This window comes from Phyllobates terribilis, unplaced genomic scaffold, assembly GCF_046119375.1.
Source record: "Phyllobates terribilis strain yellow unplaced genomic scaffold, ASM4611937v1 Scaffold_2__4_contigs__length_985480577, whole genome shotgun sequence".
In the NCBI taxonomy this organism is placed as follows: domain Eukaryota; kingdom Metazoa; phylum Chordata; class Amphibia; order Anura; family Dendrobatidae; genus Phyllobates; species Phyllobates terribilis.
Window position 1 is genome coordinate 983,015,063 of NW_027362762.1, and position 26,635 is coordinate 983,041,697.

Genomic DNA, 26,635 nt, shown 5'->3' on the forward strand with positions numbered 1-26,635 from the left:
TTCCCGTTCAGGTTCTTACGGATCATAAAAATCTGATATATCTTGATGCTGCCAAGCGCCTGAATGCCCGTCAGGCTAGGTGGGCACTGTTTTTCTCGCGGTTTAATTTCTCCGTTACTTACATCCCTGGTACTAAGAATGTTAAGGCGGATGCCTTGTCTCGCAGTTTTTCTCCCATAGTCGGTGCTGAGAAAGAGGAGAACATTTTACAAGAAGGTGTTGTGATAGCTGCTTTGGACTCCGTTTTGGAAGATGAGATTCTTAAAGCACAGGAGAATGCCCCATCTAACACTCCTCATGGGAGGTTGTTTGTGCCTGGGACCTTTAGGAGAGATTTGTTTGTTGAGTGTCACGAGTCTCGGTTGGCAGGTCATCCCGGAATCTCTGAGACCAAGAGACTGGTGGATCGCAGTTTTTGGTGGCCTGGATGGCAGAAGGAGGTCATTAAGTGGGTGCGTCAATGTACTATATGTGCTAGATCTAAGTCCTCACATACTCCTGCTGCGGGGTTGCTTTGTCCTTTGGAGGTTCCCAGTGCTCCTTGGACACATTTGGCTATGGACTTTATAACTGACCTTCCCCCCTCTGAGGGTTTTACTGTTATCTGGGTGGTCGTGGACCGTTTTAGCAAGATGTGTCACTTGGTTCCCTTTGTCAAACTGCCCTGCGCTAAAACTCTCGCTAAGGCCTTTGTCAAGGAAATTGTCAGACTTCATGGCGTTCCTACTGACATTGTTTCTGATAGGGGTCCTCAGTTCGTGGCTCGTTTTTGGCGTGCCTTTTGTGACAGGTTGGGAGTTCATTTGTCGTTCTCGTCCGGATATCATCCTGAATCTAATGGCCAGACAGAAAGGAAAAACCAGGATGTTGAGCAGTTCTTGCGTTGTTTTGTGGCAGACAATCAAGAGGGGTGGTCTGAGTTTCTGCCACTTGCTGAATTTGCTCTGAACAATCATACATCTTCTTCTGCTGGTTGTTCGCCTTTTTTTTGTTGTTCTGGGAGACATCCGTCGTTTGGGTCGTTCTCCAAGTTGGGATCTGCCGTGCCTGAGGAGGAGAATTTTTCCGGTGATTTGGAGAGAGTTTGGACGGATGTGCGTGGTAATCTTCAGGAGGCCAACAGAAAATCTAAAGACTACTTTGATAGGAAACGACAGGAGGTTTTGTTCGCTGTTGGTGACATGGTTTGGTTGTCCTCTAGGAATCTGCGATTGAGGATTCCTTCTAAGAAATTGGGTCCCAAGTTTGTAGGGCCCTTTAAGGTGCTTCAGGTTGTCAACCAATCTGCTGTTAGGTTGGAGGTTCCTACCTCCTGGAGAATTAATCCGGTATTTCATGTCTCTCTGTTAAAAAAAGCTGTTGTGTCGGATGGTGACGCCTCTGCCTCTGTTCCTCCGGTGGTGGAGGACGGGGAATATGAAATTTCTCGCATCCTTAACTCTAGACGGTATAGAGGTAGTTTGCAGTATCTTGTGGCCTGGAAAGGTTTCGGACCCGAGGATAACTCTTGGGTGAGGTCAGATGATGTTTCCGCGTCCAGACTTATCAGAGCGTTTCACAGGAGATTTCCTGATAAGCCTGGTCCTAGGGGATCCGGAGGATCCTCTTAGAAGGGGGGGTACTGTTAGAACCTTGCTCTTAGGTTTTTTCCTTTGCTGGTCACATGACCTTGTTGGCCTATTTAATCCTGCTCCGCCCTTCTGGCTTTGCTGGACTTCATTGTATAACTACTTTCTAGCTAGCCTGTGCTCTGTATCTAACTCTGTTAGTTTGCTTGGTCTACGGACCTCTATGTTCTATATATTTTGTTTGTTCGTCTGTCTGCTACTATTTCTGTTAGGAGGTGTCCCATTTTCCTCCCAGTCCTTAGTACTTGTAGGGATTCCTTCCCCACATCTATAGGTCTCCGTACAGACTAGCTTAGGACTTTAGCAGGTCTGATCGCAGGATCAGGTTCCCTGTTACATCGTAGGGATTCAGCTGAGTTCTATCGTAGGGACAGATCTCCTCTCTTTCCTTAGCTCTGGTAGCAGAACATAACACTCCCATTCCGCCACCCTTTCAAAAACAGTCAGGAACGCCTCAGCGTCATCCCCGGGGTCATCTTCTGTAAGGTTCTCCTTACCGTTTTCCTGACGTGTGCGTCCTCACCTGGATCTGGGGGTGGAGTGGATGTCCTGCCACGGATCTCCGCTGCTAGGAGCTCCATCCGTCGTTGCTGCTGCTGTATTTGCTGTATCAGGAGTTTATTTGTCTCCTGCTGCTGCTCCCGTTGCTGCTGTAGCTGCTCCCGTTGCTGCTATAGCTGCTCTCGGTGCTGCTGCTGCATGCTCTGCTGGGTCTGCAAGTGCAGTTGCTGCATGCTCTGCTGGCTTTGGGCCAGGTGCTTAACAAGCTCCTCCATGCTGCCGGACTTCTCTGACTGGCTGGCGGCCTTTACCCAGGACATCCACCTCCACCGGTGTCTGTGGCAGGCACACGTGTTCCTGGAATCTTGCACGCACTCTCGCACCAACTGTGGTAGAACGACTCGCTCGGCCACTTCCGGAAGTAGACTCAGGAACCCGGGTTTTCTTTGCAGGCTTTATTAGCAGCATAAAGCTCTGCACTCCAGCAAAATAAATACAGCCTTACTTGGCTAAACCACAAAAACAAAAGCTAAACTATAGCACAGTCCATATATGTGTGTGCGGGTCGCACACAAAGGTTATATCCAACCTTCAGCTCCCTCCTGAGCTATGGCTGTCCAGTCTGGAGACCTTACCTCTCCAAACACAACTCAAAGAAAAAAAAAAACAGGACTGAACATTTAAATGATGCTCAGCCACACCCTGAGGTGGAGGTATGGGGAATAACTTCCCTCCCATCTCTATGTCATTCCCTAAAACCACACCCTTTAAGTGAGTTAACCCACCAGCATATAACATGCTGGCAGAAAGTCCATTGGTTTCAGTTCACACAGGCTAGCAACCTGCGTGACACATACCTCCCCTCATAAATCATACCAGTGACTCTGTCACAACATACACACTGCCCCTGCACACACAGACCCTGCTCCATCCACACATACACACACCGCCCTTGCACATATACACACAACGCTTCTCCACATATAGAGACACCTCTCCTCTGTATACACACACACCTCTGAACACACATGCATACACATACCTATCCTCCACATACACACACCTCTCCTTCACACACAGCCCCTCCACACATACACACCGCCCTCTCCACTAGTGTTGAGCCACCCCCGTAGTGTTCGAGTTCGGTTCGGTTCGTCGAACACCCGTATGTTCGCCGAACTGTTCGTCGAACTGTTCGTCGAACACCTTCGAACACCGTTAAAACCAATGGCAGGCAAACAAAAACACATAGAAACACATAGAAAACACCTTCAAAGGTGTCCAAAAGCTGACAAACTGCTCAGAAGACACAACTAACACATGGAAAAGTGACAAGTACATATAGTCATGCGAAAAGAAAAGAGGTGGAGGAGTAAAAGGAGGGGGAGACACAGATATAGGCATGTCATGCCCTTCTAAAACCAAAAAAGTGCGAAGCTGACATGGCCAGTCCGTTCCTGCCCGTGCGACCTCCGTGTCGCCGGGTTTGTGCCAGAGCTGCGGTGGACCCTGACGGCCAGCCCCCCTCTCCCAATACTGCTGCCTGTCCGCTGGTGGGTCGAGCGAGCCCCCCTGTGGTGGAGGCAGGTCTAATTTGAATGAATACACTTTAAATCCTTTTACAAGGATCTATTGGAGGGCAAGTCTCATGCCAGCAGCCGCGTAATTCCAGCTCCAGTAGCGTCCACTAAAGCTGCTGCAGTTAAAAAGCTTTTATAAGGATCGAGCTCGGCGGTCCACAGCAAGGCGTCCTACCGCCAGTCCCAGTCCCTATGCCTTGGGGTGCCTCCCCGATGCTCTTCACTGAGTGTCCTGGGGGCCCGAACCATTTCCTTTGAAAAAATTAAGCGTCCAAACTACAGGTGGTGTAGCTTGCTTAACAGCTGGGATAATCCGCTGACTAGCAGACACTGCTACTAGGCACAAAGTATTTCCTGGGCTAGATGCAGTTAAAAATTTGTAATTAGATTCTCTCGTTGGGTGCTAAGAAAGCACTCCATGGAGTCTCCCGGCACGCCATATATTATTCCCTTAAAAAGCTTGGGGTAGGGGTCTAGGGGACCCTTTTATAGGCAAAATCACGGCCCTGTATCGCAATACGTCACCTAGGCTGAAGATAAATGGAACATTTTCATCACCTTTCATAATCACCAATGGGACAAGGCAGGGATGTCCTCTGTCCCCTCTCTTATACATCCTAGTGACGGAGCACCTGCTCTCATCAATTCGCCATAACCCCAATATTAGGTGGATTGAGGTGGGAGGCACCGAGTACAAGTGCTCTCTATTTGCTGATGATGTCCTAGTATATATCACTCAATCACATATATCCATCCCTGCTGTTATGGCTGAAATAGATCACTTTGTTACATGGTCAAATTTTAAAATCAATGCAGCGAAGTCTGAGACCCTCGATGTCTCCCTCCCCAAATCCATACAGGATTCCATCCAGTCCAACTTTCCCTTTGCCTGGCCCTCACAGGGTATCAAATACTTAGGAATTCCTATTCATAGAGACCTCTCCCGTCTATGTTATCTTAATTTGGGGCCCTTTATTGAACAACTCCATACAGACCACGGTTGGCAAGTTAGAACTGTAAGATTCACTACGTGAACCACTGGTGTTTTGTAGAGAAGCACATGTACACTGTGTTCCAAATTATTATGCAAAAAGTGTTTAGGAGTGATAAGGGAAGAATTTTTTTGTTTGTCAGTTAAACTCATTGATGGTGATGTGTGTCAGGGCTCTTTATATCACTGTAAGCAATTGCAGACACCTCTGCTAATTAGTTTGGCAGGTGTGTCCAATGAAAGGCAAGATTACTTAAGAAGGCTGTCTCACATTATTAAGCAGCCTACATTTTCTGCCAAAATGCGAAAGAAAAAGGATGTGTCGGCTGCTGAGAAGCAACAAATTGTGGAGTGTTTAGGTCAAGGCATGACTACAATCAACATTGCCAAGACACTTCATCCTGATCATCGCACAATCAAGAAGTATGTAGCGGATTCACAGTACACACCTGTGCGTGCTGATAAGGGAAAATTGAGGACTCTTTCCTACAGGCAATTACGTCAGGTTGAAAGAGCAGCGGCAAAAAAGCCTTTTCATAGCAGCAGACAAGTTTTTGAAGCTGCTGGTGCCTCCAACATCCCCCGAACAACAATATGCAGGGTCCTTCAGAGGTTTGCAGCTGTGTCTCATGCTGCACATAACACATCTGCATCTCTGGCTGATATGGGCATAAAAGGGGACAAACTTATGGTGTGACCCCCATGCTCCCCTGACCTCAACCCCATTGAGAACCTCTGGAGCATCATCAAAAGGAGTGTCTATGATGGCGGGAGGCAGTTCACATCTAAGCAACAGCTCTGGGAGGGTATTCTGTCCTCATGCAAAACAATTGAAGCAGAAACCATCCAAAACCTGACAAATTCAATGGACGAGAGAGTTCAGAAGCTCCTTTCGAACAAGCTTTCCTATGTGCAAATGTAACATCACCTAGAATAAAGTTTTGAGTTGAAAACTGTTTGATTTCAGTTTCTAATAACCTGCTAATGCTTATAATTTCAAAAATGACCATTTTTTTGTTCTTTATTAAAATTAAAAGGTTGATTGAAGAGTGTGGAGCATCTAAGAGTGTGGCAACCCAGTAGTCATGATTACTTCAAATTCTGACAATCTGAGGGTCATGTTGCAGGTAGTGCAGCAAGAAGGCACTCATGTGTCTTGCGCATCTAGGAGCCCCAAAATTATTTTCCGGGCTAGATGCAGCTAAAAATTATTATTAATTTGAAAGCTGGTGGAGCTTAGTATAGATGGCCTAATAGAATCAGTACTGAAAACTGCTACAAAGCCCAAATTATTTTCCAGCCAATATACAGATAAACATGATTAGTAATTTTAAATCTGGTGGAGCTTAGTATAGATGGCCTAATAGAATCAGTACTGCACACTGCTACAAGGCCCAAATTATTTTCCAGCCAAGATACAGATAAGCATGATTAGTAATTTTGAAGCTTAAAACGGTTGGTGAGGTGATTTTAACAAATCATCAAGCTTTTACTCTCCCCAGGATGACACAGGGGTAGAAAAGTCGTTTCGGATCCATGATTTGTTCATCTTTATGAACATGAGTCTGTCTACATTATCAGTGGAGAGCCGCGTGCGCTTATCTGTCAGCACACCACCAGCAGCGCTGAACACACGTTCAGACAGAACGCTGGCTGCGGGGCATGACAAGATCTCCAAGGCGTAAGTGGCGAGCTCCGGCCATTTATCCAGATTGGAAGCCCAAAAAGAGCAAGGGTCCAGTGACACAGTCATGGCTTCAATGTTTACTTGGAGATACTCCTGTACCATCGTCTCTAGGCGTTGACTATGTGTCAGACTTCTTGTCTCCTGTGGCCTTGCAAAGGATGGGCTAAAAAAGTGGTGAAATGATTCCGCAAAATTGATGTTACCAGCAGATACTGTGCTTCTGTTACGGTTTGAGTGCTGAACACTTGACGGTCCCACGGTTGGCAAGTTGGAACTGTGAGATTCACTACGTGCACCACTAGTATTTTGTGGAAAAGCACATGTAAGATTCTGCAACAGTCTCTGCTGATACTCCTGCATGCGTGCATCCCTTTCTATGGCAGGAATAATTTCTGCAAATTTACTTTTGTACCGGGGATCTAACAGTGTGGCAACCCAGTAGTCAGGATTATTTCTAATTCTCACAATTCGAGGGTCATGTTGCAGGTAGTGCAGCAAGAAGGCACTCATGTGTCTTGCGCATCCAGGAGCACCAAGTCCCTGTTGTGTTGGTGGCGAGGTAACAATCATGCTTCCTTCCTCTGTCCTCTCCCCCCAACCTCGCACAACAGAAATGTGATCAAGGTCTCCCTCATCTGATGAGTCTTCCATCAGTTTGTCCTCCACTTCTTCCTGGGCTCCTGCACCTTCCTCACTAGTTTGACTGCTACCATGCGCCCTGGTAAAACCATCTCCCCCACCCTCACATGCATGCCGCCTTGGTGCTGCCGACCGTCTGGACCTTGCAGATGTTAGCCCTTCCGCATACAACTCCTCCTCCTCTACTTCCTCCACCTCCTCTTGTGCCACCACCTGACTCCGAATTCTGTTTAACATGTGCTCCAGCATGTAAATCACCGGAATAGTCATGCTGATAATGGCATTGTCAGCACTAAACATCTTCGTCGCCATTTCAAAACTGTGCAGAAGGGTGCATAGGTCCCTAATCTGAGACCACTCCTCCAGCGTGATTTGCCCCACCTCTGGATCTCGTTGGCCCAGGCTATACGTCACAACGTATTGCACCAGGGCTTGTCGGTGCCGCCACAGTCGCTGCAACATATGCAGAGTTGAATTTCACCGGGTAGGCACATCGCATTTTAGCCAGTGAAGTGGCAGGCCCAACGACTTCTGTAGAGATGTAAGTCGCTGAGCTGCGGGATGCGAATGGCGGAAGTGAGCACACAGCGACCGTGCCCTCTGCAGAAGGCCATCTAGTCCGGGATAGTGGGCTAAAAATTGCTGGACAACCAGGTTCAACACATGAGCCATACAAGGCACGTGTGTGACATTGCCCTGGCGAAGGGCCGCACCCAGGTTTGCAGCATTGTCGCACACGGCCTTCCCTGGTTTCAGGTCCAGTGGAGACAACCATTCATGAAATTGGTTCTCCAGAGCTGACCACAACTCCTCAGCTGTGTGACTCACATTTCCCAGACATTTCAAAGTAAAAACTGCCTGATGACGTTAAGCCCTGCTGCCAGCATAGTAAGGAGGTGTGCAGGATCCCTTCTGCGCAGTTAGAAAGCTTGTGGCATGACCAGACAGGCTTTGGGTGCAGGTGGAGGACCGAGAGGAGGTTGAGGAGGCAGAAGCAGTGGAGGAACTTTGAGATAAAGAGGATTGACGCATAACTCGTGGGGACAGCAAGACTTGGACAGCAGCCCCTTGTCCTGCTGTCACCATAGTTACCCAGTGCCCAGTCAGCGACATGTAATGCCCCTGTCCATGCCTACTCGTCCAAGAGTCTGTGGTGAAATGCACCCTGTCACACACAGAGTTTCTCAAAGAAGCGGTGATGTTGTGTGCGACATGCTGGTGGAGCGCAGGCACACCTTTCTTTGAGAAGTAGTGCCGACTGGGCATCTGGTACTGGGGCACTGCGACGGACATAAGGTCTCGAAAATCCTCTGTGTCCACCAGGCGGAAAGGCAGCATTTCTGTAGCCAAGAGCTTGCAGATGGTGAAATTCAACCTCTTAGCTTTCTCATGGCTAGGAGGAAATGGTCTTTTACTGTCCACATCTGAGGGACCGAGGGCTGGCTGTTGTGCTTAGACGGGGTTGAGAAGGGTGTCCCCGGCAAACTGCCGGTCTGTGAGGAAGATGCAGGCGGACATGTTAGGTTGCCTTGATCCAAAGGTGGTGCTATCGATGTCGGACAGCGCTGAACGCCAGCTGGTGTTTCCACCTCCAAAGAAAATGATGACCTGCCAATCACGCTGGCTGTTGCGGGTAAAGAGGTGGCAGGTCTGCGTCCCAAAACAGGTGTGACTGCTGTCCCCCCAGTCACAGAGGATGAAGAGGCCGCAGATGCACAAGATGTGGCAGACTATGGTTGGCCCGGCCGGCTAGGCCGCATTGTAGCACAGTGAGCTTCCCACTGCAACTTAAGCTTCATATCCATGTGCCGATTCATGCATGAAGTACTCAAACTATGTATTTTTTGGCCTCTACTTAGCTTTTGCTGACAAATGTTACAGATAACACAAGTTGGGTCATCTTTATCGATCTGAAAAAATGCCCAGGCTATGCAAGGCTTAGCACCCATGCGACCTGAAGAGCCACCACGACTTGTGGTCAGAGGCAGAGTTGTGTTTGAGGATGCAGTTGTTGACGTGCTTCCAGTACTACGTCTCTGTCCAGGAAGGTGCAACCTGACCTCGTCGTCACTAGCATCCTCCTCCACCTCCTCTGCTGACCTCATCTCTTGGCTGAATGTGGGTTGACAGTAAGTGGGATCTCCAACCTCATCATCATCACCCTGTGTGTTATCACACCCGTCGTCCTCAGAGCCAACCTCTTCCTGCCCTGACAAAAGACTAAAGTTGTCGCTCCAATCAGGTATTTGAGTCTCATCATCGTCTTCCTCATTGTCTCCACCAACAGGAGTTACAGTTTGGGAACGAGGGTCTACATTATGGTCAGAACCTTCTGCTTCTTGTCCTGGATCCGACTCATAAAGATTCTGGGCATCAGTGCCGATCATTTCCTCGTCTGGATTCACAGAACCTCTGGAGCCGACCTCTGATTCCCAAGCTATAGTATGAGTAAACAGCTCTGCAGACTCAACCATCTGTTCTACCCCATACTCAGACGGGCAGCTGGAGACTTGGGAGCTGTGAGGAAGCAAGTGCGATTGGGGTGACACCTCTGAGGACTGGAGTATTTGTGATGTTGAAGTTGAGGTGGAGGAGAGCCCACTTAAAGGAGCACTTGATATCCGTTGAAGCACCTGCTGTTTTTGTGCCTCATCTGGAATTTGTAGCGATTGGCGTGGCCGTAAGAAAGGGATCTTATCACATTGTCCGCTAAAAGAAGTAGACATCTTAGTTTGGCTGGAAGATGGTCTTTCTTCTGCAGATGTTACTGTTGCTTTAACACCTACCCCACGAACACAACCTTTTTTTCCCTTCCCAACACGCCTATTCCCCTTTCCACCAGCAGCAGGCCTTTTTCCACTCATTTTGGTGGTTAACTAATTCACAACTCTGGAGTTGTTTGCACAAAAAACAATGGATGGGAACCGAGCAGAGCTGAGTGGCCAAACTGTGGTATTAGCCCAAAAGTATTGGCTGGGTTAGATGCTGATAAAAATGATATTGAATTTGCAACCTGATGGAGGTCAGTATGGATGGACTAATAGAACAAGTCCCACACACTGCTAGAAGGCCAAATATTTTTTCAGAGCTAGATGCAGAAAAAAATTATATTGAATTTGCAACCTGATGGAGGTTAGTATAGATGGACTAATAGAACAAGTCCCACACACTGCTAGAAGCCTAAATATTTTTTCAGAGCTAGATTCAGAAAAAAATTATATTGAATTTGCAACCTGATGGAGGTTAGTATAGATGGACTAATAGAACAAGTCCCACACACTGCTACAAGCCGAAATAATTTTTCAGAGCTAGATGCAGGAAAACATTATATTGAATTTGCAATCTGATGGAGGTCAGTATAGATGGACTAATAGACCAAGTCCCACACACTGCTACAAGCCTAAATATTTTTCCAGAGCTAGATGCAGAAAAAAATAATATTAAATTTGCAACCTGATGGAGGTCAGTATAGATGGACTAATAGACCAAGTCCCACACACTGCTAGAAGTCTAAATATTTTTTCAGAGCTCGATGCAGAAAAAAATTATTTTGAATTTCCAACCTGATGGAGGTCAGTATAGATGGACTAATAGACCAAGTCCCACACACTGCTACAAGCCTAAATATTTTTTCAGAGCTAGATGCAGAAAAAAATTATATTGAATTTGCAACCTGATGGAGGTTAGTATAGATGGACTAACAGAATGATGCTATGCCCAAAAGGTTTTACTTCACTAGGTGCAGTAAAAAAAATTGGTATTCTATACACAGGTGGTGTAGCTTGCAACACAGATAGGCTACTCCACTGACTAACACACACTGCAATAGGCCAAAAAGGATTTGCTTTGCTAGATTTAGCCAAATGCTGTGAAAAAAACTTGCACAACACTGGCACAGACCTGCCTGGCAAAAACTGATAGGAACTGATGTAACCTAGTCCTGAAAAGGACTGCAATTACAATTAGTCTTTACTCCCAACCTATCTATTTAAGAGCACACACCTGCCTGATAAAAGTCGTAGGAAATGATGTAACCTAGTCCTTAAAAGGACTGCAATCACAACTATTCCCTACTCCCAAGCTATCTGTAGATTTGTGCAAAAATTGGCCTGAAATTAACAAGGTATAGCGCACACAGCAACAGCGGTGCCGTCTGACACGCAGCTGCAGCAGTGAGAAAATGGTGGCGACGGGGAAAATGGCTGGGTCTTATAGGGCAAGGACATGTGACATACACTGCCAATGACACATGCCCTTGCTTGTGTGAAAAAAAGCACTTCGCTCCGTGTGTGCGCTGCTGATAGGCTGACAGATTGCACCTCCCCACTGTAAATGCGGGAAAGAGAAAAAAAAATGGAGATCTTCATTATTCCTGCAGAGATCCATCCCCTGCCCCTCCCCCCGCCCCGCTGTACACTCAAACTGCGTATTAACATTAATTTTCAGCATTACTGAGAAAAAATCCAGTTATGATTTTGGTGCACGAACAGTTATCGAACATAACCTCGAACAGCCGAATTTTTCTCAAATCGTTCGTGTTCGCCGAACGGCTCGAACACCGCCCAAAACAGCTCGAATTTGAGATTGGCGAACAGTTCGAGTCGAACACTGCTCATCTCTACACTCCACACATGCACACACCATTTCTCCACATACACACACCTCTCCTTCACACACACAGCCCCTCCACACATACACACCGCCCTCTCCACACATGCACACTCCATTCCTCCACACACACATACGCACACCTCTGCCTGATTCTCTAGCAGGAGTGTCCTATCTCCCTGGTGGTAGTGAGGTGCTTCTTCATGTTTCTCTAGTTGAGGTGTCCTATCTCTGGTGGTGATGAGGGGTCTTCTTCCTGTGTCTCTAGTAAGGGTGTCCTGCCTATCTGGTGGTGGTGAGGGGTCTTCTGCTTATTTCTCTAGTAGGAGTGGCTCTGGAGGTGGTGAGGGTTCTTATGTCTGTTTCTGTAGTAGGGGTGTCCTGTCTCTGGTGGTGGTGAGGGGTCTTCTTCCTTTTTCTGTAGTTGTGGTGTCCTGTCTTTATTGTAGTGATGGGGGGTATATTTCCTGTCTCTCTAATAGGGGTCCTGTCCTGTTTCTCTAGTAGGGGATTCCTGTCTCTGGTGGTGGTGAGGGGTCTTCTTCCTGTTTCTCTAGTAGAGGTGTCCTGTCCCTGGCATTGGTGAGGGGTCTTCTTCCTGTTTCGCTAGTAGAGGTGTCCTGTCTCTGGCATTGGTGAGGGGTTTCCTACCTGTTTCTCTAATGGTGGTGCCCTGTCTCTCTGGGGTTGATGAGAGGCATGCTGCCTATTTCTATAGTAGGGGTGTCCTTTGTTGTTGGTGAGGGGTCTTCTTCCTGTTTCCCTAGTAGGGGTGTCCTGTCTCTGGTAGTGGTGATGGGTCTTCTACCTTTTTCCCTAGTAGGGGTGTCATATCTCTCTGGTGGTGGTAAGGGGTCTTCTGCCTTTTTCTCTAGTAGGAGTGTCCTGTCTCTGCTGGTGGTGAGGGGCCTTCTGCCTGTTTTTCAAGTGTAGGTGTCCTGTCTCTGCTGGTGGTGAGGAGTCTTTTGCCTTTTTCTCTAATAGGGATGTCCTGTCTATATTGGTGGTGAGTGGCCTTTTGCTTGTTTTTCTAGTAGGGGTGTCATGTCTCTCTGGTGGTGGTAAGGGGTCTTCTGCCTTTTTCTCTAGTAGGAGTGTCCTGTCTCTGCTGGTGGTGAGGGGCCTTCTGCCTGTTTTTCAAGTGTAGGTGTCCTGTCTCTGCTGGTGGTTAGGGGTCTTTTGCCTTTTTCTCTAGTAGGGGTGACCTGTCTATATTGGTGGTGAGTGGCCTTTTGCTTGTTTTTCTAGTAGGGGTATCATGTCTCTGGTGATGGTGAGGGGTTTTGTACCTGTTTTTTAGTAGTGGTGTCCTGTCTCTGGTGGTGGTGGTGAGGAGTCTTCTGCCTTTTTCTCTATTAGGGGTGTCCTGTTTCTGATAGTGGTGAGAGGCCTTTTTTCTGCTTCTCTAATTTGGTGTCCAGTCTCTGGAGGTGAAAATAAATGATAAAAGATCCTGCTGGCTCTCTGTTGGAGTGCCAGCAGGATCTTTTATCATTTTTTACACTCACTTGGAGGCCATTGTCGGGCCAGGACAAGAGTGCAACCACGTAAATCTGATAGGCTGCAAACCTTTGGAAGTGATTTTCCATCACTGAGACACCTTTACTTGAGTTGTGCCTGGACTAGCACAACCTATCCAGGTGAGCATACACAACAATAATATCTCTCATGTTATTTGTATTTACTGCACTCAGTCAGCGCTCCTCTCTGTCCCAGTTTTCTCTTCTGCCCAGATATTTCATAGTCTCTGGTGGTGGTGAGGGTTCTTCACCCTGTTTCTCTAGTAGGGGTGTCCAGTCTCTGGTGGTGGTGAGGAGTCTTCTGCATATTTCTCTAATAGGGATGTCCTGTCTCCCTGGTGGTGGTGAAGGGTCTCTTACCTATTTCTATAGTAGGGTTGTATTGTTTCTGGTGGTGGTGAGGGATTTTCTGCCTTTTTCTCTAGTTTGGGTGTCTTTCTCTGGTTTTGGTGAAGGGTCTTTTACCTGATTTTATAGTAGGGGTGTCCTGTCTTTCTGGTGGTGAGGGGTCTTCTTCCTGTTTCTCTAATAGGGATGCCCTGTCTCTGATAGTTGTGAGAGGTCTTCTGCCTGTTTCTGGAGTAGGGGCGTCCTATCTCTCTGGTGGTGGTGAGGGATCTTCTTCCTGTTTCTCTGGTAGGGTGTAATGTCTTTGGTAGTGGTGAGGGGTCTCCTTCCTGTTTCTCTAATAGGGTGTCCTGTCTCTAGTAGTGGTGAGGGGGCTTTTCCCTGTTTCTCTATTATGGATGTCCTGTCTCTGGTAGTGGTGAGGGGTCTTCTGCCTGTTTCTTCAGGGTTGTCCTTTCTCTTTCAGTCTCTCACGCTCTGAGTCAAACCTGTACTTTGGCTTCTCCTTTGTCTTGGTTTTGCGCCCATTGCTGAACCTGTAATTTGGCTTTTCCCTTGTCTAGGTTTTGCACCCGGTGCTGAACCTGTATTTTGGCTTCCCCCTTGTCTAGATTTTGCGCCAGGTGCTGAACCTGTATTTTGGCTTCCCCCTTGCCTAGGTTTTGCACCCGGTGCTATACCTGTATTTTGGCTTCCCCCTTGTCTAGGTTTTGCACCAGGTGCTGTACCTGTATTTTGGCTTCCCCCTTGACTAGATTTTGCACCCGGTGCTGAACCTGTATCTTGGCTTCCCCCTTGTCTAGGTTTTGCACCCTTTGCTGTACCTGTATTTTGACTTCTCCTTTGTCTTGGTTTTGCACCCGGTGCTGTACCTGTATTTTGGCTTCCCCCTTGTCTAGGTTTTGCACCCGGTGCTGTACCTGTATTTTGGCTTCCCCTTTGTCTAGGTTTTGCGCCCGGTGCTGAACCTGTATTTTGGCTTCCCCCTTGTCTAGGTTTTGCTCCTGGTGCTGTACCTGTATTTTGGCTTACCCCTTGTCTAGGTTTTGCACCCGGTGCTGTACCTGTATTTTGACTTCTCCTTTGTCTTGGTTTTGCACCCGGTGCTGTACCTGTATTTTGGCTTCCCCCTTGTCTAGGTTTTGCACCCGGTGCTGTACCTGTATTTTGGCTTCCCCTTTGTCTAGGTTTTGCGCCCGGTGCTGAACCTGTATTTTGGCTTCCCCCTTGTCTAGGTTTTGCTCCTGGTGCTGTACCTGTATTTTGGCTTACCCCTTGTCTAGGTTTTGCACCCGGTGCTGTACCTGTATTTTGGCTTCCCCCTTGTCTAGGTTTTGCACCCGGTGCTGTACCTGTATTTTGGCTTCTCCTTTGTCTAGGTTTTGCACCCGGTGCTGAACCTGTATTTTGGCTTCCCCCTTGTCCTGGTTTTGCGCCTGGTGCTGTACCTGTACTTTGACTTCTCCCTTGTCTTGGTTTTGCACCCGGTGCTGTACCTGTATTTTGGCTTCCCCCTTGTCTAGGTTTTGCACCCGGTGCTGTACCTGTATTTTGGCTTCCCCCTTGTCTAGGTTTTGCACCCGGTGCTGTACCTGTATTTTGGCTTCCTCCTTGTCTAGGTTTTGCACCCGGTTCTGTACCTGTATTTTGACTTCTCCTTTGTTTTGGTTTTGCACCCGGTGCTGTACCTGTATTTTGACTTCTCCTTTGTCTAGGTTTTGCACCTGGTGTTGAACCTGTACTTTGGCTTCTTCCTTGTCTAGATTTTGTGCCCGTTGCTGTACCTGTATTTTGAATTCTCCTTTGTCTTGGTTTTGCACCTGGTGTTGAACCTGTATTTTGGCTTCTCCCTTGTCTAGGTTTTGCACCCGGTGCTGTACCTGTATTTTGGCTTCCCCCTTGTCTAGGTTTTGCGCCCGGTGCTGAACCTGTATTTTGGCTTCCCCCTTGTCTAGGTTTTGCACCCGGTGCTGTACCTGTATTTTGGCTTCCCCCTTGTCTAGGTTTTGCACCCGGTGCTGTACCTGTATTTTGGCTTCCCCCTTTTCTAGGTTTTGCAACCGGTGTTGAACCTGTATTTTGACTTCTCCTTTGTCTTGGTTTTGCACCTTGTGTTGAACCTGTATTTTGGCTTCCCCCTTGTCTAGGTTTTGCACCCGGTGCTGTACCTGTATTTTGGCTTCCCCGTTGTCTAGGTTTTGCACCCGGTGCTGTACCTGTACTTTGGCTTCTTCCTTGTCTAGATTTTGTGCCCGTTGCTGTACCTGTATTTTGGCTTCCCCCTTTTCTAGGTTTTGCACCTGGTTTTGAACCTGTATTTTGACTTCTCCTTTGTCTTGGTTTTGCACCCGGTGCTGTACCTGTATTTTGACTTCTCCTTTGTCTTGGTTTTGCACCTGGTGCTGTACCTGTATTTTGGCTTCCCCCTTGTCTAGGTTTTGCACCCGGTGCTCTACCTGTACTTTGGCTTCTTCCTTGTCTAGACTTTGTGCCCGTTGCTGTACCTGTATTTTGGCTTCCCCCTTGTCTAGGTTTTGCACCCGGTGCTGCACCTGTATTTTGGCTTCCCCCTTGTCTATGTTTTTCACCTGGTGTTGTACCTGTATTTTGGCTTTCTCCTTGTCTAGGTTTTGCACCCAGTGCTGTACCTGTATTTTGACTTCTCCTTTGTCTTGGTTTTGCACCCGGTGCTGTACCTGTATTTTTGCTTCACCCTTGTCTAGGTTTTGCAGCCGGGTCCTGAACCAGTATTTTGGCTTCCCCCTTTTCTAGGTTTTGCACCCGGTGCTGAACATGTATTTTGACTTACCCCTTGTCTAGGTTTTGCACCCGGTGCTGTACCTGTATTTTGGCTTCCCCCTTGTCGAGGTTTTGCACCCGGTGCTGTACCTGTATTTTGGCTTCTCCTTTGTCTAGGTTTTGCACCTGGTGTTGAACCTGTACTTTGGCTTCTTCCTTGTCTTGATTTTGTGCCCGTTGCTGTACCTGTATTTTGGCTTCCCCCTTGTCTAGGTTTTGCGCCTGGTGCTGTACCTGTATTTTGGCTTCCCCCTTGTCTATGTTTTTCACCCAGTGCTGTACCTGTATTTTGGCTTACCCCTTGTCTAGGTTTTGCACCCGGTGCTGAACCTGTATTTTGGCTTCCCCCTTATCTAGGTTTTGCACCCGGTGCTGAACCTGTATTTTGGCTTCCCCCTTGTCTAGGTTTTGCTCCTGGTCCTGTACCTGTATTTTGGCTTCCCCCTTGTCTAGGTTTTGCACCCGGTGCTGTACCTGTATTTTGGCTTCTCCTTTGTCTAGGTTTTGCACCCGGTGCTGAACCTGTATTTTGGCTTCCCCCTTGTCCTGGTTTTGCGCCTGGTGCTGTACCTGTACTTTGACTTCTCCCTTGTCTTGGTTTTGCACCCGGTGCTGTACCTGTATTTTGGCTTCCCCTTGTCTAGGTTTTGCACCCGGTTCTGTACCTGTATTTTGGCTTCTTCCTTGTCTAGGTTTTGCACCCGGTGCTGTACCTGTATTTTGGCTTCCCCCTTGTCTAGGTTTTGCACCCGGTGCTGTACCTGTATTTTGACTTCCCCCTTCTCTAGGTTTTGCACCTGGTGTTGAACCTGTATTTTGACTTCTCCTTTGTTTTGGTTTTGCACCCGGTGCTGTACCTGTATTTTGACTTCTCCTTTGTCTAGGTTTTGCGCCTGGTGCTGTACCTGTATTTTGGCTTCCCCCTTGTCTAGGTTTTGTACCCAATGCTGCACCTGTATTTTGACTTCTCCTTTGTCTAGGTTTTGCACCCGGTGCTGTACCTGTATTTTGGCTTCCCCCTTGTCTAGGTTTTGCACCCGGTGCTGTACCTGTATTTTGGCTTGTACTTTGTCTTGGTTTTGTACCCGGTGCTGTACCTGTACTTTGACTTCTCCTTTGTCTTAATTTTGCAACCGGTGCTGTACCTGTACTTTGACTTCTCCTTTGTCTTGGTTTTGTACCCGGTGCTGTACCTGTACTTTGACTTCTCCTTTGTTTTGGTTTTGCACCCGGTGCTGTACCTGTATTTTGACTTCTCCTTTGTCTAGGTTTTGCGCCTGGTGCTGTACCTGTATTTTAGCTTCCCCCTTTTCTAGGTTTTGCACCCGGTGTTGAACCTGTATTTTGACTTCTCCTTTGTCTTGGTTTTGCACCTGGTGTTGAACCTGTATTTTGGCTTCCCCCTTGTCTTGGTTTTGCACCCGGTGTTGAACCTGTATTTTGGCTTCCCCCTTGTCTAGGTTTTGCACCCGGTGCTGTACCTGTATTTTGGCTTCCCCCTTGTCTAGGTTTTGCACCCGGTGCTGTACCTGTATTTTGGCTTCCCCCTTTTCTAGGTTTTGCACCCGGTGTTGAACCTGTATTTTGACTTCTCCTTTGTCTTGATTTTGCAACCGGTGCTGTACCTGTACTTTGACTTCTCTTTTGTCTTGGTTTTGTACCCGGTGCTGTACCTGTACTTTGACTTCTCCTTTGTTTTGGTTTTGCACCCGGTGCTGTACCTGTATTTTGACTTCTCCTTTGTCTAGGTTTTGCGCCTGGTGCTGTACCTGTATTTTAGCTTCCCCCTTGTCCAGGTTTTGCGCCTGGTGCTGTACCTGTACTTTGACTTCTCCCTTGTCTTGGTTTTGCACCCGGTGCTGTAGCTGTATTTTGGCTTCCCCCTTGTCTAGGTTTTGCACCCGGTGCTGTACCTGTATTTTGGCTTCCCCCTTGTCTAGGTTTTGCACCTGGTGCTGTACCTGTATTTTGACTACCCCCTTCTCTAGGTTTGGCACCTGGTGTTGAACCTGTATTTTGTCTTCCCCCTTGTCTAGGTTTTGCGCCTGGTGCTGTACCTGTATTTTGACTTCCCCCTTGTCTAGGTTTTGCGCCTGGTGCTGTACCTGTATTTTGACTTCCCCCTTGTCTAGGTTTTGCGCCTAGTGCTGTACGTGTATTTTGGTTTCCCCCCTGTCTAGGTTTTGCACCTGGTGCTGTACCTGTATTTTGGCTTCCTCCTTGTCTAGGTTTTGCGCCTGGTGCTGTACCTGTATTTTGGCTTCCCCCTTGTCTAGGTTTTGCACCCGGTGCTGTACCTGTATTTTGACTTCTCCTTTGTCTTGATTTTGCAACCGGTGCTGTACCTGTACTTTGACTTCTCCTTTGTCTTGGTTTTGTACCCGGTGCTGTACCTGTACTTTGACTTCTCCTTTGTTTTGGTTTTGCACCCGGTGCTGTACCTGTATTTTGACTTCTCCTTTGTCTAGGTTTTGCGCCTGGTGCTGTACCTGTATTTTGGCTTCCCCCTTGTCCAGGTTTTGCGCCTGGTGCTGTACCTGTACTTTGACTTCTCACTTGTCTTGGTTTTGCACCCGGTGCTGTACCTGTATTTTGGCTTCCCCCTTGTCTAGGTTTTGCACCCGGTGCTGTACCTGTATTTTGGCTTCCCCCTTGTCTAGGTTTTGCACCCGGTGCTGTACCTGTATTTTGACTACCCCCTTCTCTAGGTTTGGCACCTGGTGTTGAACCTGTATTTTGTCTTCCCCCTTGTCTAGGTTTTGCGCCTGGTGCTGTACCTGTATTTTGACTTCCCCCTTGTCTAGGTATTGCGCCTGGTGCTGTACCTGTATTTTGACTTCCCCCTTGTCTAGGTTTTGCGCCTAGTGCTGTACGTGTATTTTGGTTTCCCCCTTGTCTAGGTTTTGCACCTGGTGCTGTACCTGTATTTTGGCTTCCTCCTTGTCTAGGTTTTGCGCCTGGTGCTGTACCTGTATTTTGGCTTCCCCCTTGTCTAGGTTTTGCACCCGGTGCTGTACCTGTATTTTGACTTCTCCTTTGTCTTGATTTTGCAACCGGTGCTGTACCTGTACTTTGACTTCTCCTTTGTCTTGGTTTTGTACCCGGTGCTGTACCTTTCCTTTGACTTCTCCTTTGTTTTGGTTTTGCACCCGGTGCTGTACCTGTATTTTGACTTCTCCTTTGTCTAGGTTTTGCGCCTGGTGCTGTACCTGTATTTTGGCTTCCCCTTTGTCTAGGTTTTGCACCCAATGCTGTACCTGTATTTTGGCTTCCCCCTTGTCTAGGTTTTGCACCCGGTGCTGTACCTGTATTTTGGCTTCTCCTTTGTCTAGCTTTTGCACCCGGTGCTGTACCTGTATTTTGACTTCTCCTTTGTCTACGTTTTGCACCTGGTGTTGAACCTGTACTTTGGCTTCTTCCTTGTCTAGATTTTGTGCCCGTTGCTGTACCTGTATTTTGACTTCTCCTTTGTCTTGGTTTTGCACCTGGTGTTGAACCTGTATTTTGGCTTCTCTCTTGTTTTGGTTTTGCACCTGGTGTTGAACCTGTATTTTGACTTCTCCTTTGTCTTGGTTTTGCACCTGGTGCTGTACCTGTATTTTGACTTTTCCTTTGTCTTGGTTTTGCACCCGGTGCTGTACCTGTATTTTGGCTTCCCCCTTGTCTAGGTTTTGCACCCGGTGCTGTACCTGTATTTTGGCTTCCCCCTTTTCTAGGTTTTGCACCTGGTGTTGAACCTGTATTTTGACTTCTCCTTTGTCTTGGTTTTGCACCTGGTGTTGAACCTGTATTTTGGCTTCCCCCTTGTCTAGGTTTTGCACCCGATGCTGTACCTGTATTTTGGCTTCCCCGTTGTCTAGGTTTTGCACCCGGTGCTGTACCTGTACTTTGGCTTCTTCCTTGTCTAGATTTTGTGCCCGTTGCTGTACCTGTATTTTGGCTTCCCCCTTGTCTAGGTTTTGCACCTGGTTTTGAACCTGTATTTTGACTTCTCCTTTGTCTTGGTTTTGCTCCCGGTGCTGTACCTGTATTTTGACTTCTCCTTTGTCTTGGTTTTGCACCTGGTGCTGTACCTGTATTTTGGCTTCCCCCTTGTCTAGGTTTTGCACCCGGTGCTCTACCTGTACTTTGGCTTCTTCCTTGTCTAGACTTTGTGCCCGTTGCTGTACCTGTATTTTGGCTTCCCCCTTGTCTAGGTTTTGCACCCGGTGCTGCACCTGTATTTTGGCTTCCCCCTTGTCTATGTTTTTCACCTGGTGTTGTACCTGTATTTTGGCTTTCTCCTTGTCTAGGTTTTGCACCCAGTGCTGTACCTGTATTTTGACTTCTCCTTTGTCTTGGTTTTGCACCCGGTGCTGTACCTGTATTTTTGCTTCACCCTTGTCTAGGTTTTGCGCCCGGTGCTGAACCTGTATTTTGGCTTCCCCCTTTTCTAGGTTTTGCACCCGGTGCTGAACCTGTATTTTGATTTACCCCTTGTCTAGGTTTTGCACCCGGTGCTGTACCTGTATTTTGGCTTCCCCCTTGTCTAGGTTTTGCACCCGGTGCTGTACCTGTATTTTGGCTTCTCCTTTGTCTAGGTTTTGCACCTGGTGTTGAACCTGTACTTTGGCTTCTTCCTTGTCTTGATTTTGTGCCCGTTGCTGTACCTGTATTTTGGCTTCCCCCTTGTCTAGGTTTTGCGCCTGGTGCTGTACCTGTATTTTGGCTTCCCCCTTGTCTATGTTTTTCACCCAGTGCTGTACCTGTATTTTGGCTTACCCCTTGTCTAGGTTTTGCACCCGGTGCTGAACCTGTATTTTGGCTTCCCCCTTATCTAGGTTTTGCACCCGGTGCTGAACCTGTATTTTGGCTTCCCCCTTGTCTAGGTTTTGCTCCTGGTGCTGTACCTGTATTTTGGCTTCCCCCTTGTCTAGGTTTTGCACCCGGTGCTGTACCTGTATTTTGGCTTCTCCTTTGTCTAGGTTTTGCACCCGGTGCTGAACCTGTATTTTGGCTTCCCCCTTGTCCTGGTTTTGCGCCTGGTGCTGTACCTGTACTTTGACTTCTCCCTTGTCTTGGTTTTGCACCCGGTGCTGTACCTGTATTTTGGCTTCCCCTTGTCTAGGTTTTGCACCCGGTTCTGTACCTGTATTTTGGCTTCTTCCTTGTCTAGGTTTTGCACCCGGTGCTGTACCTGTATTTTGGCTTCCCCCTTGTCTAGGTTTTGCACCCGGTGCTGTACCTGTATTTTGACTTCCCCCTTCACTAGGTTTTGCACCTGGTGTTGAACCTGTATTTTGACTTCTCCTTTGTTTTGGTTTTGCACCCGGTGCTGTACCTGTATTTTGACTTCTCCTTTGTCTAGGTTTTGCGCCTGGTGCTGTACCTGTATTTTGGCTTCCCCCTTGTCTAGGTTTTGTACCCAATGCTGCACCTGTATTTTGACTTCTCCTTTGTCTAGGTTTTGCACCCGGTGCTGTACCTGTATTTTGGCTTCCCCCTTGTCTAGGTTTTGCACCCGGTGCTGTACCTGTATTTTGGCTTGTCCTTTGTCTTGGTTTTGTACCCGGTGCTGTACCTGTACTTTGACTTCTCCTTTGTCTTAATTTTGCAACCGGTGCTGTACCTGTACTTTGACTTCTCTTTTGTCTTGGTTTTGTACCCGGTGCTGTACCTGTACTTTGACTTCTCCTTTGTTTTGGTTTTGCACCCGGTGCTGTACCTGTATTTTGACTTCTCCTTTGTCTAGGTTTTGCGCCTGGTGCTGTACCTGTATTTTGGCTTCCCCCTTTTCTAGGTTTTGCACCCGGTGTTGAACCTGTATTTTGACTTCTCCTTTGTCTTGGTTTTCCACCTGGTGTTGAACCTGTATTTTGGCTTCCCCCTTGTCTTGGTTTTGCACCCGGTGTTGAACCTGTACTTTGGCTTCCCCCTTGTCTAGGTTTTGCAGCCGGTGCTGTACCTGTATTTTGGCTTCCCCCTTGTCTAGGTTTTGCACCCGGTGCTGTACCTGTATTTTGGCTTCCCCCTTTTCTAGGTTTTGCACCCGGTGTTGAAACTGTATTTTGACTTCTCCTTTGTCTTGATTTTGCAACCGGTGCTGTACCTGTACTTTGACTTCTCTTTTGTCTTGGTTTTGTACCCGGTGCTGTACCTGTACTTTGACTTCTCCTTTGTTTTGGTTTTGCACCCGGTGCTGTACCTGTATTTTGACTTCTCCTTTGTCTAGGTTTTGCGCCTGGTGCTGTACCTGTATTTTGGCTTCCCCCTTGTCCAGGTTTTGCGCCTGGTGCTGTACCTGTACTTTGACTTCTCCCTTGTCTTGGTTTTGCACCCGGTGCTGTACCTGTATTTTGGCTTCCCCCTTGTCTAGGTTTTGCACCCGGTGCTGTACCTGTATTTTGGCTTCCCCCTTGTCTAGGTTTTGCACCCGGTGCTGTACCTGTATTTTGACTACCCCCTTCTCTAGGTTTTGCACCTGGTGTTGAACCTGTATTTTGTCTTCCCCCTTGTCTAGGTTTTGCGCCTGGTGCTGTACCTGTATTTTGACTTCCCCCTTGTCTAGGTTTTGCGCCTGGTGCTGTACCTGTATTTTGACTTCCCCCTTGTCTAGGTTTTGCGCCTAGTGCTGTACGTGTATTTTGGTTTCCCCCTTGTCTAGGTTTTGCACCTGGTGCTGTACCTGTATTTTGGCTTCCTCCTTGTCTAGGTTTTGCGCCTGGTGCTGTACCTGTATTTTGGCTTCCCCCTTGTCTAGGTTTTGCACCCATTGCTGTACCTGTATTTTGACTTCTCCTTTGTCTTGATTTTGCAACCGGTGCTGTACCTGTACTTTGACTTCTCCTTTGTCTTGGTTTTGTACCCGGTGCTGTACCTTTACTTTGACTTCTCCTTTGTTTTGGTTTTGCACCCGGTGCTGTACCTGTATTTTGACTTCTCCTTTGTCTAGGTTTTGCGCCTGGTGCTGTACCTGTATTTTGGCTTCCCCTTTGTCTAGGTTTTGCACCCAATGCTGTACCTGTATTTTGGCTTCCCCCTTGTCTAGGTTTTGCACCCGGTGCTGTACCTGTATTTTGGCTTCTCCTTTGTTTTGGTTTTGCACCCAGTGCTGTACCTGTATTTTGACTTCTCCTTTGTCTACGTTTTGCACCTGGTGTTGAACCTGTACTTTGGCTTCTTCCTTGTCTAGATTTTGTGCCCGTTGCTGTACCTGTATTTTGACTTCTCCTTTGTCTTGGTTTTGCACCTGGTGTTGAACCTGTATTTTGGCTTCTCTCTTGTTTTGGTTTTGCACCTGGTGTTGAACCAGTATTTTGACTTCTCCTTTGTCTTGGTTTTGCACCCGGTGCTGTACCTGTATTTTGACTTCTCCTTTGTCTTGGTTTTGCACCCGGTGCTGTACCTGTATTTTGGCTTCCCCCTTGTCTAGGTTTTGCACCCTTTGCTGTACCTGTATTTTGGCTTCCCCCTTGTCTAGGTTTTGCGCCCGGTGCTGAACCTGTATTTTGGCTTCCCCCTTGTCTAGGTTTTGCACCCGGTGCTGTACCTGTATTTTGGCTTCCCCCTTTTCTAGGTTTTACACCCGGTGTTGAACCTGTATTTTGACTTCTCCTTTGTCTAGGTTTTGTGCCCAGTGCTGTACCTGTATTTTGACTTCCCCCTTTTCTAGGTTTTGCAACCGGTGTTGAACCTGTATTTTGACTTCTCCTTTGTCTTGGTTTTGCAACCGGTGCTGTACCTGTACTTTGACTTCTCCTTTGTCTTGGTTTTGTACCCGGTGCTGTACCTGTACTTTGACTTCTTCCTTGTCTAGATTTTGTGCCCGTTGCTGTACCTGTATTTTGGCTTCCCCCTTGTCTAGGTTTTGCACCTGATGTTGAACCTGTATTTTGACTTCTCCTTTGTCCATGTTTTGCACCTGGTGTTGTACCTGTATTTTGGCTTTCTCCTTGTCTAGGTTTTGCACCCAGTGCTGTACCTGTATTTTGACTTCTCCTTTGTCTTGGTTTTGCACCCGGTGCTGTACCTGTATTTTGGCTTCCCCCTTGTCCATGTTTTGCACCTGGTGTTGTACCTGTATTTTGGCTTTCTCCTTGTCTAGGTTTTGCACCCAGTGCTGTACCTGTATTTTGACTTCTCCTTTGTCTTGGTTTTGCACCCGGTGCTGCACCTGTATTTTGGCTTCCCCCTTGTCCATGTTTTGCACCCGGTGTTGAACCTGTATTTTGGCTTTCTCCTTGTCTAGGTTTTGCACCCAGTGCTGTACCTGTATTTTGACTTCTCCTTTGTCTTGGTTTTGCACCCGGTGCTGTACCTGTATTTTGACTTCTCCTTTGTCTTGGTTTTGCACCTGGTGCTGTACCTGTATTTTGGCTTCCCCCTTGTCTAGGTTTTGCACCCGTTGCTGTACCTGTACTTTGGCTTCTTCCTTGTCTAGACTTTGTGCCCGTTGCTGTACCTGTATTTTGGCTTCCCCCTTGTCTAGGTTTTGCACCCGGTGCTGCACCTGTATTTTGGCTTCTCCCTTGTCTATGTTTTGCACCTGGTGTTGTACCTGTATTTTGGCTTTCTCCTTATCTAGGTTTTGCACCCAGTGCTGTACCTGTATTTTGACTTCTCCTTTGTCTTGGTTTTGCACCCGGTGCTGTACCTGTATTTTTGCTTCACCCTTGTCTAGGTTTTGCGCCCTGTGCTGAACCTGTATTTTGGCTTCCCCCTTTTCTAGGTTTTGCACCCGGTGCTGAACCTGTATTTTGACTTCTCCTTTGTCTAGGTTTTGCACCTGGTGTTGAACCTGTACTTTGGCTTCTTCCTTGTCTAGATTTTGTGCCGTTGCTGTACCTGTATTTTGGCTTCCCCCTTGTCTAGGTTTTGCGCCTGGTGCTGTACCTGTATTTTGGCTTCCCCCTTGTCTATGTTTTTCACCCAGTGTTGTACCTGTATTTTGGCTTACCCCTTGTCTAGGTTTTGCACCCGGTGCTGTACCTGTATTTTGGCTTCCCCTTTGTCTAGGTTTTTGCAGCCGGTGCTGTACCTGTACTTTGGCTTCTTCCTTGTCTAGATTTTGTGCCCATTGCTGTACCTGTATTTTGGCTTCCCCCTTGTCTAGGTTTTGCACCTGGTGTTGATCCTGTATTTTGGCTTCCCCCTTGTCTAGGTTTTGCACCCGGTGCTGTACCTGTACTTTGGCTTCTTCCTTGTCTAGATTTTGTGCCCGTTGCTGTACCTGTATTTTGGCTCCCCCTTTGTCTAGGTTTTGCACCCGGTGCTGCACCTGTATTTTGGCTTCCCCCTTGTCTATGTTTTGCACCTGGTGTCGAACCTGTATTTTGACTTCTCCTTTGTCTTGGTTTTGCACCCAGTGCTGTACCTGTATTTTGACTTCTCCTTTGTCTTGGTTTTGCACCCGATGCTGTACCTGTATTTTTGCTTCACCCTTGTCTAGGTTTTGCACCCGGTGCTGTACCTGTATTTTGGCTTCCCCCTTGTCTAGGTTTTGCGACCGGTGCTGAACCTGTATTTTGGCTTCCCCCTTGTCTAGGTTTTGCACCCGGTGCTGTAACTGTATTTTGGCTTCCCCCTTTTCTAGGTTTTGCACCCGGTGTTGAACCTGTATTTTGACTTCTCCTTTGTCTAGGTTTTGTGCCCGGTGCTGTACCTGTATTTTGACTTTTCCTTTGTCTAGGTTTTGCACCCGGTGCTGTACCTGTATTTTGGCTTCCCCCTTGTCTAGGTTTTGCACCCGGCGCTGTACCTGTATTTTGGCTTCCCCCTTTTCTAGGTTTTGCACCCGGTGTTGAACCTGTATTTTGACTTCTCCTTTGTCTTGGTTTTGCACCTGGTGTTGAACCTGTATTTTGACTTCCCCCTTGTCTTGGTTTTGCACCCGGTGTTGAACCTGTATTTTGGCTTCCCCCTTGTCTAGGTTTTCCACCCGGTCCTGTACCTGTATTTTGTCTTCCCCCTTGTCTAGATTTTGTGCCCGGTGCTGTACCTGTATTTTGGCTTCCCCCTTGTCTAGGTTTTGCACCCGGTGCTGCACCTGTATTTTGGCTTCCCCCTTGTCTATGTTTTGCACCTGGTGTTGTACCTGTATTTTGGCTTTCCCCTTGTCTAGGTTTTGCACCTAGTGCTGTACCTGTATTTTGACTTCTCCTTTGTCTTGGTTTTGCGCCTGGTGCTGAACCTGTATTTTGACTTCTCCTTTGTCTAGGTTTTGCACCTGGTGTTGAACCTGTACTTTGGCTTCTTCCTTGTCTAGATTTTGTTCCCGTTGCTGTACTTGTATTTTGGCTTCCCCTTGTCTAGGTTTTGCGCCTGGTGCTGAACCTGTATTTTGACTTCTCCTTTGT

The 26,635-nt window shown here is 47.6% G+C and overlaps 1 protein-coding gene across 1 annotated transcript in view; it reads left to right on the top strand.

Moving 5' to 3' along the window:
* HSF2BP (heat shock transcription factor 2 binding protein) overlaps nucleotides 1–26,635 on the top strand; it is a 229,037-nt gene that overhangs the window by 64,231 nt on the left and 138,171 nt on the right. The window lies entirely within an intron of this gene.